This window comes from Diadema antillarum, unplaced genomic scaffold (genome assembly GCF_040938485.1).
Source record: "Diadema antillarum isolate AM-2024a unplaced genomic scaffold, OU_Dant_1.0 seq00000768_RagTag, whole genome shotgun sequence".
Lineage (NCBI taxonomy): Eukaryota > Metazoa > Echinodermata > Echinoidea > Diadematoida > Diadematidae > Diadema > Diadema antillarum.
The window spans coordinates 3427078-3440221 of NW_027271658.1; the positions used below are offsets into that span (position 1 = coordinate 3427078).

Sequence of the window (13144 nt, forward strand, 5' to 3'; positions counted from 1 at the left end):
TTGTCAATAAAAATTGTCCATGCACTCATAACAACTATTAAAAATAAACATGGTCTTTTGAGAGTACGAGAAATAAAGGCACATTCGGAAATCAGGGTCATGACTGAATAGCCATTGAGGTTTGCGTAGGTGGTAATGATGTACGATTTATCAAAGAAGTTTCACTTTCAATTAAATGTTCTTCAAGTTCTTTGTTACATGGTCAAATGCTGCAAATCTATGTTGTATTCACTGATCTGCTCTTTTTATATCACTTTCATCATGGAGAGTGAGAGACACCAGCACTTATATTTCCTACTCGCCAGCACTCAATAAAAGCATCCTGCTTCTTTCCCATGACAACAGCATGGAAGGAGAAGGAAGGCGATCAATGTCATAATGGCCTCACATAAGCCTGTTTTTTTTCTATGTACTCTTTGTTGGTACGTTTGCAATTTACTTAAAGGATACAACAGCCCACATGTGAATATATACAATGTGCTGACTCACACAAGCCGATGTTTATAATTTCTGGCTGTTGTGTTGTTGGTGGGAAACAATGACGTTGATATATTGGTTCATTCATGGAAAGAAACAGGTTGGGATCTTGATCATGACCTGACCACCGAGAGAAACTTTCTCTGTTTGTGTAGAACATTGCTTGGCACAATTTGCGGAGTGTTTACTTGTTTTTTAGCATATGATAGGGACATAGAATTGGGTCATACCAGACATTATTTCAAAGACAAGCCTGAAAAATCTGCTTCAGGACATATTCAAAATTAAATTTTCCCGATAGAGCTGTAAGGTAATAGCATCACTATCACTAATACTTTCATTTTTTCTCTCGAGTCTCTCTAGACTTGGTTTTGGCCATTCTCACCGAGTTTGTTTTTGAACTCTGACCATATCCACTCAAGGTTTGACTCCAAGAATATTTTTTTTTAACCGACTGCTCCTTATTTGTCATAAATTCCTTGTGAACATCATTTTCATCACCAGTCACTCAGCTTTCCATCAATTACATGCATTCTTTCAATCCACTTCTCCAAGAAATTTCCCATGCTTTTCTACAAATTCTCGTTGAATGTTAATTTACTAATTCACTTTGGAACTATACACTTCTCAACAAACTTTCCACACAAAAACATGTCCATGTCACCTCGTCAACTCACTCATCATCCCACTCTCCTATCACTGATTTCACAAACTCTACACTCCCCCCTCTCTCTTTCACTAATTTTCATCTTTAGTTTTGCCTTCTCCACTCATTATGTAATAGAATGTAAAAAGTTAATACACAGGAATCAGTTGTGCTGTGTTATACGCATGTATTTTCTACACACGGGAAAGCGCAATCAATATCACAAGTTAACGCTAAGGACCACTTTCTCCTCATATCAACTCTAATCACAGTTTGGAAGCGCAAAGTTATGTGACATTCTGCGAATTCAACAATGAACGGTGAGTATGATTAATCATTTCTTTTACACATTTTCTCATCAAGCCAATTCCTAATATCCTTTAAACTACATCCCTTCTCTTGATCAATGTGTGGTTGCAGCCAATATCATATTATTATTACTATCAAGTGAATGAATGGCACAATTCTATAACTTTCCAATTCTATGTCAGATTTTGATAAACTTGTGCTATTCTGTTCATCTAATTTCATTCTATTCAATAAATCAACTGAGCTGATGGTGTGCCATAGATTGATCTATGAAGTCCTCTGCTAACTTCATACTCTTTTCCATGCATCAGGCTTGAAAGAAAGGCAACACTGATGGAAAACCCAGGGCCCCATTTTTACTAAAGATGTTATGTTATGATAGCAACTTCTGCTGGAATGGCAACTTCCAATAGCAGCAGCCAATCGCGAAGTTGGATTCTTGTCGTTACAATGGCAATTGCCATTCCGTCAAGAGTTGCCATCATGTCAAGTTTTTTTCAATGAAATGAGGCCCAGAATGCATGAAATGTGTTGGAATCTACAGACTCAACATTATGTACATTCTAGGAAATCAGCCAACAAAAGCACAGATGCAGGGCTCAAGATAAATCAAGCAATCTGGCTGAAGCAAGTTTGAAGTCGTGTTGTTCATTCTCCACTGCCCAGGGCAAACTCCACAATCTTTGGTCACAACAAAACTGTGCTAACATATCTCACTCCACCTTTGGACCACATTGTGTTTCATATGTTGAGAGCTGTATTGTTACCAGGCATAGAAAAATTCAAGGTCAATCATATAATAGATTCTCCCTGATAGGACAAGCTCAAACACGCCGAAGTAAGTCAACAAAAATGAAATTACATGACTACATCAATTGAGATGCCAAGTTTTGATCTGTGAAAAGTAAACAATAAAGGGTAAGAAAACTGGGACATTTGATCTGGTCAAAGGTGCACAGGTAAAACATCTGCCAAACAAAAAACTCGACAGAGTATGTGTAACCCCACCTTCATAATTATTTACAGGCAGACCAGAGCTACTGTAAGAGTGGAAATTTTCTCGGTGTTGAAATTTTCGCGCATTTCATGCAAGCAGAAACTAGTGCAAAAATGAAGGCATGTGAATATTTTGGCTTGCCATATGTTCTAGTAGTTGATATCTTGATTCCGTGGCATTGAAAAACATGCAATACTCTTACTGCTGGGCTGTGCGCGAAAAATTAGTAGTGCAAAAATATCCACTTTTACAGTACTCTGGTAGGTCTGCATTGAGTTGCCTTGGTGAAAGAATATGAAACACTTTGCTGCAGATCAAATCTGCACTTCTACATCCACTCTGACAAGTGGGTTACCATTGGATTTATTCTGCACCAAAAATAGATAAATGCTGTATGGCAGCAACTTATTCCTGCATGTTGCTGGGCTTCTTACATATACTATCGTGTTGCTTTGCAGATGTAAATTGTATTCCTATTCAGCATGTTTTGACAGCAAAAGTTTGGTAAACCCTCACTCAACAACTAAAACTTAATACTGAACTTCAAGCCAAGTTATGTAATTTAAAAGGGCTTTTCACATTGAGAGTGAAAGAGAGTGACGTCAGAAAAAAATTGTGACATTTCAGCAAACATTGTTACACAACCAAACCAAATGTGGCCTGAAGCACTGCCACAAAAATTGTCCAGGGGGGCGTGCCATTTGCAAGCTCTGGGTAAAGATGTTAGATAGTGAGAATCCTCACCCCTGCAACAACAACAACAAAAGTGGCAGCAGCAGCAGCAGCAACAATAACAACAACAACAACAACAACAACAACAACAACAACAACAACAACAACAACAACAACAACAGCAGCAGCAGCAGCAGCAGCAACAACAGCAGCAGCAGCAGCAGCAGCAGCAGCAGCAACAACAACAACAACAACAGCAACAACAACAGAAAAAAAATCTTGAATTCTATCTCAGAACTTTCCCTCGAAAGTCCTGTGAAGAGATGTAAAATGGCTGGCAGGCTCGCCACTTGTACATTGCATGTAGTAGATATATGCACAAAATTGTGCATGTGTGCATAATCATCATCTACAAACTTGTCTCTCTAGCACGATCACTTTGCCATGCTTCATTGATGAGTGTATGGGAAGCTCAATCATCTCAATTGCGAATGTCGTAATATTTCCTAACAAGAATGGACCTTAAGGTGGTGGATCATTCTCATCCTTCCTTAAAGGACTAGTCTAGTGACATAATTTCTCTATCAAAGGTGTGCTGAGGAGGCTACCTGCCTCCTCAGCACACCAAAGAGAAATCCATCCCAAAATTTTATCAATTACATGTTTCACTATGCTATGTGTCACTCGGAAAATGGAAGTTTTTTTGGTTTATGGATTGATTTATTTTCTTATCTATATTTTGTTTTATATGCTATGTGTTTTCATGGTTACATAGAATGAAGTCGAAATTTTTTTTGATGCTGAGAATAAAATTATTCATAACTGAAAGTGGTTACTGAATTGAAAAGTTGAATTGATAGTTGAGTTGAGTTGATAGTCCAAGGCGAACAAGGCATATTAAATGAAAGAAAGATTTTACTTAGAGGGGTGAAAGTTCAGGTGCAAGTTTCTTCACTTTGTCTCCCTCTACAAATTAAATTCGTTAAGATTGCAACTGCTGATCTGTAAATTAACAAACATGTCGGAAAAAAGGGAACCAGTGGGACTCGTACCTGTCATCTACTGCTTTCCGGGCAGCAACACTTGTCTGCCTTGGACTACTTAACATGACAATGTCGGAATTTCGGAGCTTGGGTATTTGCTCCATGTTCATCGTGTCACTGCCGGCAACCAGGGACAGTCTGGTGGTAGTGTCACTGCCCGGAAAGCAGTAGATGACAGATTTGAGTCCCACTGGTTCCTTTTTTTCAACATGTTTGTTAATTTACAGATCAGCAGTTGCGATCTTAACAAATTTAATTTGTAGAGGGAGACAAAGTGAAGAAACTCGCACCTGAACCTTCATCCCTTTGAATAAAATCTTTTTTTCAATCATCTATGTACAAAGGCAAAATTACGCTTTACTTCTTGCCTATAAAAATTGTATTTCGCTGGCTGAGAACCAGAAGGGCTTCATCACACTTTTGGGGTGCATTGAGTTTTTGGTATCATGTTGTAGAGCTTGATCTCCTCTACATTATGATGTTTATTTTGAATTATTTTCATTTTCAAAAAATTTTACAAAATAAAACCACAAGGATGTTTTTTATCCTATATTTGGAACAAAGTTAATGGGTAATTCCATGAAGTTGGGGCAGTGTCCATGTAGCATCGTGATATTTAAAAAATACATTTCAGCATAACTCAATATTAATTATACTATACATTTATTATTTGTAGGCTTTACATTTGCATTGAGGCCACACATTTTCCTGGAAATTTTGTGCCATTCAGACTCAATTTTGATGAAGTTATTAAACAATATGTAACAGTGTCCTGTAGCATCGTGACATGTCCATGTAGCATCGTGACGTGTCCATGTAGCATCGTGATATTTTAAAATGTGGTCCTAAGAGACAAATTATGGCAATTAGCTCGACCAAAATTTGGTGCAATATGCATTTGCAAGATATGAATGAGATAGCTAAATATCTCAAATTTCCTGCACACAGTTTTGATTTTAAAAGAAAATTACAAAATGTATCACGATGCTATGCGGTGTCCTTTTTTGTTACATTTGAAGGACACCGCATAGCATAGTGACACATTGTGTAATTTTCTTGTAAAAGTAAAACTGTGGAAAGGAGAGTTAAGATGTTTAGCTATCTGACTAATCTAGTAATTATGCATATTATATCAAATTTTGGTCAAGCTAATTGCATTAATTTGTCTTTAAGGACCAGATTTTAACTATCGCGATGCTACATGGACACGTCACGATGCTACAGGACACCATTACATATTTTTTTAATAACTTCATCAAAATTGAGTCTGAAAGGTGCAAAATTTCCAGGAAAATGGATGGTCTCAATACAAATGTAAAGCCTATAAACAATATATGCATAGCATAATTAGTATTGAGTTATGCCATAATGTAACACTTTGTGCCCCAACTTCACGGAATTACCCTAATACATCTACCCGCACTTTTGATTGAACAAATTTGTATTAAATGAAAATTGAGTGTTTTGTGTTTACTTATGCTCAAATCTTAGAATGCCATGGTGCCCTTCTGGCTCTCAGATGACAATCTCATACATAATTACACGTAATGAGGATGTGGTGTTATCATCTGGAATGGATGGAGACACCATTGGTAGTATCTGTAGATAAAAAGAGTGTATTATTTGAAGTATATTGGAAGATGATTGTTGTGATATATACTAAGTCCACATCAGTTGCAAACTGTGTTAAAGGGGATGACTAGTAACTGATCAGTGGGAATCAGTGGGAATCAGTGGGAATGCTGGGGGATGATTGTTCCAATCCTTGTGGGATTCATTTAAGAGTACATTATATATCTATTGTTGTGTTAAAATCATTTGCTTCAGAATGGTCTCATGTACAAGTAATATGCAGTTTAATGCCCCATCACTGCACAGGCATGCTAACCTGGAAACATTAAACTGCACATTACTTGAATATGAGACCATTCTGAAGCTACTAATTTTCACACAACAATAGATGTATAATGTACTCAATGAATCCCACGAGGATTGGAACAATCATCCCCTAGCATTCCCACTGATTCCCACTGATCAGTTACTATAGCCATCCCCTTTAAGATAAAGAATGCATATGAAATATATCCTGCACTTCCCCCTGTTTCCCATACAGTTTTTTAAACTACAAATTGCAAGTACTTTTTACACTAATCTTTGCAAGAGTATTTTTTTTGAAAAACATTTCCTTCTTTCAACATTTCTCTAGCTGGGTAACTTGATCTCAGAATTTCCTGGAGAGCACTATCAAAACACAGTTAATTACATACGGAAATAATTGTGTTTTGATTAGAATTGCATTGACTTTTGACCAGTAAGTCTTAAAAACAAACAAAATACAGTATGCAAGTATGCCCTACTATTGAAACCCTCTGGAAAACCAGAAGTGAAATCATTTCAAAAGATTGCAGTGTGCTGTATGATGTCATCATTTCATGAATCCCTCGTACATGGTTGAGAAAAACCTGCCTCCATAGGAAGAGGTTTCTTGGAAAAGCTCTAATGAACATTTTTTCTGTTCATAGAGACATCATGTTGCAACAAATATTATGACCTCATCACCATGTACTGTAAAAGTGGTTTCTTTCGCGTACAGAAACTTTCGCGGTTTCCATCGGTGCCGACTTTTTCGCGTGTTTAAATTCGCGGTCGGTAATGATGACATTGTAACAAGCGACGAGTTCAAAACATTTTCGCGTGAATTTAAATTCGCGGTTCAACCTCAAAGTGCGAAAAGCGCGAAAATAAAACCACCGCGAAAGAAACCACTTTTACAGTAATAAATTCCATATGTAATGATGCCCAATATACTTGTCTTGTAAACATATATGACCCTGCATCACAAAACCAACAAAAAGTTGCCAGACATAGATTTTTAGTTAAGGGCATATTTTGAAAGAGCAGACTCTAAGCTTTTAAATGATGTATAGCTCAATTCAGATGGACTCCCCCAACCTACCAAAATACTCGAAAGAAAGCACACACTCTGGAAAAGTGCGAACTGAGAAAAGAGGCTCTGAAGTACAGGGCCTATTCAAGTAGCCTTTAATCGCTAGCTGTGCAATGAAAGGGACAAAACACAGGATGTCAACCATCGGAGCAACAACAATGAAGGATTATCAGATTATGCTGAAATTAAGCATGTTCTATCAACATATTCTGTCCATGATTAATGCCAACTTTCAAAGCAGTAGCGTTACCCTTTCAAAAGTTATTAGACTTAAAAGTGAAAAGTGTACAAAGGATTTCAAGAAATGAAAAGGGGCCTCTAATACATACCGGATCATTCTACTCTCCCCAAAAAAGGGGTTGCAGAAAAACTGCTCAAAACACACTTTCCCAATCGTGTTATGATCCAAACTAAAGAATAATGTAGAAAAAAGATAGCTCTTTCAGAAAATATGAAAACCCAAGATTTACTTAGTTGACCCATTTCACCTGTTTTGAGACCTCACTTTATAAAATCAAAGCGTGTGACTTTTTGTTTGTTTTGTGATGCATGGTCACATATTAAACCTTAATTAAGTGTCATTCTGTAATTCTGTAATTCTGTGTCATCTCATGTCGAATTGCCATGAAACTAAACAGAGTTAATTCACTGCTTCGTTTATATGATTTAATACGATCAAGTAAACAACCGAACATGATGAAGTTAAATTTCCCTTTAAATGATAATTGGGGACACTGTGTGCATTCCTGCACCTGTTCTATGTATCAAGGAAGTACAAGCCATCATATCTGATGTTCATGAAGGACATCTATTCATCTCATACACAACATGCTGATATGGATTCGTACTGGACACATGCCATATGCTTGTGATAACCTCATTTTGTGTAGGAATCCCCAGTCACTTCAGTTGTCCCAAATCTGTGTTTTACAGTATGTGTATTCAGTATTAAAGAACAGGCATATGTGCAATGACTGCTGAATAAAACTATTTGATTCCATGCAGTTGAATTCTATTTGTGCAAAGCCTAGAGAAAGCTTGTCTTACACAGAATTTGACACACCTACGTAGGTACATGTACCAACCTATTCACAGAAATCCTAATACATTAATAAGCATTTCTAACACATCAGCAAATTTGACGGAGACTATGCATTATAAATGGTGTTTATGAATGCAGATTGAAGAAAGAGGTATGAAGTGACGGCCTTGATACGGCAGATGAAAATTTCACTTAAAGGACCTATGTAATGCAAATTCATGTTGGCTGGCATTGACTTACAATATCCTGAACATCATTTATGTGGCCAAAAAATACCTGAATATGTGCAGAATATTTTATATTTTTACTACTATGTTCTTCAGTAATATGCAAGCCCACAAAAGAACCTTCTAAACCAAGATTCTGTCAATGACGTTAACTGTCAATCAATGTTAACATATCAATATGATTGACAAAATACATTGAAATGCACCTATCCCTAGACTGAGCATAACTTGCATGTTTCCATGCAATGTCTTTTGTTATTCATGTTGGTACTTAAGCTGTGATTGACAGATGACTGACAGATGTCACTATAAACAATGTTAGTTTGAAAGATTAAAAAAAAAATGGGCAAGTCCATGTAATCTGAAAAAAAAAATAGTAAAAAAATCATAAGCAATGGACAATCATCGATTTTAGATATTCTTTTAGCCACATCAGTGATGATTAGGGTGTCATAAATCGCCATACTCTAGGTAAATATGCATAATTTGCATTGCATATGTCCTTTAAACTACTTCTACCGACTGACGAAACATTCACCCAGGATTAAATACACAGTAAACCCAGCACCTGCATGCACTGGGTTAAAGGACAAGTTCACCTTCATAGACATGTAGGTTGAGTGAATGCAGCAATATTAGTACAACACATCAGCAAGAGTTTGAGGAAAATTGGACAATCTGTTTAAAAGTTATGAATTTTTTATTAGAAGTTTCTGCTCATTCAACACTGGATGAGAAGACTACTATAGCTTGTGATGTCACATGTGTACAACGATATAAAGAAAGAATAAAGAAAATTTAACATATTTTTATTTTTCTCGCATAACAAAAGAACACCTGACTTCTCTCTTTCAGAAGGCAGGGGGAATAATATTACCCTTAACATGTGTCAGTAACAAGTCGAGGAAATGCGCACTTTATTGAAAAAGAATGAAGTTTTGTGAAATTCTCTTTTTATTTTCTTTATATTGTTGTACGCATATGACATCATACACTGTAGTAGTCTTCTCATCCAGCAGTGACTGCGCAAATACTTTAAAAATTCATAATTTTTGAACGGATTGTCAAGATTTTCCCCAAACTTTCACTGATGTGTTCTACTAGCATTGTTGCATTCACTCAATCCACATGTATACAAAGGTGGACTTGTCCTTTAAGAACTGTCTATTCCATTCGCAGCACTGGTACCATGTTATTTGCAAGTGTCTCACGACAAACACCCCGTTGGCTTGTCAACAAATCACCCTGAATGGCAGGCGGTGCACTTGGCTGATTCTGGGATCTCTTTATGTAGAGGCGAAGCGAAATCATTCTGTCACGCTCGGCTGGGCAGCCTTTCATTTCCTAGCGAGATGCGAAAGAATGCCAAAATGAAAAGGCAGACTCCTCTGCAGGGCTCTAGCAGCACTGCCTATCAGATAGGAGAAAACCTCTTGTACAGACATCTACTAACTTTCCAGTACTTTTATGTTTGGGCATTGGTCCCGCAAAGGGTTTGTGGGAATGCTCTCAAATTTTTGCCCAACATTTGGATCAAATGAATCTCGAAAGACAGACTGACAGTAATAATCAAACTTCCAAAATATTGCTGCTTGATATCAATTCCCTCATTTTCCAGACTATCTAAGAGTCATACTGTAAAGAAAATTAGTGGACATGGACATTAAGAGCATAATTAGTCTGATACAATGTACTAATGGCCAAATTCCCCACTTGCCAGCAATCAAACAAGCAGAAACAGAAAAAAATCAAACATTTTAAGATACCCTGAAGATTGTTTCCTTCTCATCAAAATGGACTGCTTGATAAATAAAACCAGGGAGGTGGGAACACCTCAACAAACAAACTGTACGACGAGATAACCCCTCCTATTACTGTACATGTACATACAGGTATGCCTCATCTCTTCCCTTTCAAATGGTTTTGCATTCAGGCATTTCAGCTTGATAGCAAAGAACCTTTTGGTTTATAAAGGGTTTGGAAACATACTTGTATTTCATGATCATCAAGTGATTATTTCTTGAAAGTCTAAAAGAAAAAATTTGATCATGTTTTCCCCAAACTTGGGGGAACAATGTACAGTTCTGCACTTCATGCAAGCTTTGCTGTTTTGTTCTGTACACAAGGTTAAAAATGTCATCTATTAATTAAAGCATTCCTCATACAGGTGGCTTGCAGTCAAGGTATTTCCCTTTTATCATAGAAGCTTGGAAAGAATGGAATCAGTGAAGGGGAGGTACAATAAATTATATGTACATGTACATGTGCACACACAACATGAACATTGCAAACAAGATGAACAACGATAATCGTATTTGCATGAGTGGAGAAAACAACAGTATTTGCAGTGTATTGTTGGTGCGTGATGGTCTCATCAGCAGCAGCCTTGCTGCAGGGTAAACTTACCTCTACACAACACAGTGGAAACATAAAAGCAAGCTTGACTGGTTCATATCTTTTTACTGGTCACGGTTTGGAGCTAGAGCAGCAAAGCGGAATGGGGACGAATACTTCGCTTATTATGATCCGCTGACAGAATCAAAACACCATCTGGTATTGAGGGAGGGGATGGTGGGGGGGGGGGGGGGCAATAGCAAAGTCAAATCAGGAAAATAGAAGGTGTCTATTTCGTTTTATTTATACAGGGTGGCCCCGTCAGTAATCAAGTACTGTTTTCCATAGTGAAATAGAATCACAGCATCTTGAGATACACTATTAGTAATATGATTTTCGTGCAAATATATATGCTGGTATGCACATACATTGTAATTACTTATCATCAAATTGAGAAACTACTTGTAGAGATGTAACGTTACGACACTGACAGTTTCATGAACAATTTGTGTGCATATGAATACATACATACATACACACACATAAATATACTCAATTATACATAGGCCTACACACAAACATACACACGTACATACATTTGTACACACATACAGACGGACAAACATTAATGCACTTATCAATTCATTGAGATGTAACATATCACAAGCTTTAATATTGAGACTACTTCAGAAAGAGTAAAATCTCAAAGCATAAGATTTGGTAGTCTCATTTTCATCAGGTTAGGCCTTAATTCCACTAGTTACCTACCTGGGACAGTACAATTACCTAGATACCATATTTGATCGGATGAACCATAAAAGCAACTTTGACTTGCCTTTCTTCAAATTTTGTATTTCTTTATTCACAGCTACACTAAATCTCACTCTTCAGCAGTAACTGGAACCCCTTTTATACTGCACACGACTTTAAGCTCGCTTCTGAAGCGAGCTAAATTTAGCTCGGGCTAAATCTTTTATACTGCCAATCTCGACCACCCAAGGTTACGAGCTATCGCTCCCCCCTCCCCCCTACTCCCCATCAGCCTGCTGTCCTTCCCACGAGCGCGAAAATTCAAATATAGTTTTCATGCATACTTACGAGTATGAATTCAGTTCCATTGTTATACGTTACTCGCGAAATTCAACCAGTCATGAATCGGCATATATAATAGTGTACGTACTGTGCCGGTCTATTTTTTTTTTTCTCACGATTTAATCATGTATTGTCTGCTGTAATGCTAGTTCAAAAAGTTCACTGTGAGAGTTTTACCGAACAGTGAACAGTGACAGCATACAATACTACACCAGTGCATGTGATACGTAATACAGTGTGCCGCAGGCAACAGCACAGCAGTATAAAACATACATATTGGCAACCCAGAAGCGCCGTACACACTTTCCAGTCACGGGTCAGTGAATTTAGCTCGAACTAACTTGAGAAACCTTTTATACTGACGTTAGCTCGGACCTGAAGCGGACCTGATCCACTCCCCTAGAGCGGGCTAACTTTAGCTCAGGCTAACTATTTTTCGACCTTTTAAACTGAGAGTTAGCTCGCTTCAGGTCCGCACCTGAAGCGAGCTTACGCCCAGTACAAAAGGGGTAATAGCTGATTCACATCTCTCCATGCAAGCTGATAGGAAGCATGATTACACTGACACATCTCGGAGAAGAAAACAAACAAGGCATACCTAATTTTATCCCTTATTGCTTCCCTTGAAAAAAAAAAAAAAGCTACTTTGTTGGTACTTCAGCTCAGATTGATTACTTTCCTCATTGCATAAGTTGCCATGATTGTAAAACAAGGTCCAATTGCTTCCCAATTGGCAGCAAAACACACCATCATTTCACACATCCACACTACCTCTTCTTACAATCAAAGTACCTGCAACATTATGTCTGGTCATGATATGACTCAGGTTCCCTTACTAACTTGAGACCTCTTGAGCCGAAAAAAGTGACATGGCCTCCGCAAAAAAAGCTTCCCCCTTTAAACAACTAAAGAGAACTTCATTGGACAAGAGTGGAATGATAGACTAAGTGCCTGCAACACTATCTGGATGATGGCTGGAAGGGAAAGGAATATTTTGAATGTTCCTTTCAAAAAGCATTATCAAGGGAGGATATTTAACCCGTTCCTTAAATACAGGAACCTGATAGACCAGGTTCCAGTGGAGTCAACTGATTTATGGGAACCTGGTATACCAGGTTCTCAAAACGTAGACAAAAGTGCCTGCATTTGTGGTCTAAATTCATGTTCATTTGTGTTATGCTACCCGGAAAAATGGTGCTCTATTCATACCTTGCATCTGATTGATATCTTCATTGTTCAATGGCACATGTAGCTGACCGAGCACGAAAAAAGGGAATAAATGTACTGCTTCACTGCTTTCACCAACCTGTTCATTTTCTGTGAAACTGCCAAAAAAAAAAAAAAAAAAAAAAAAAAAT

At 37.6% G+C, this 13144-nt stretch overlaps 1 protein-coding gene across 1 annotated transcript in view; it reads right to left on the reverse strand.

Annotated features, from left to right (window-relative positions):
* Positions 1–13144, reverse strand: part of LOC139738819 (2-oxoisovalerate dehydrogenase subunit beta, mitochondrial-like) — an 89384-nt gene that overhangs the window by 1769 nt on the left and 74471 nt on the right. The window lies entirely within an intron of this gene.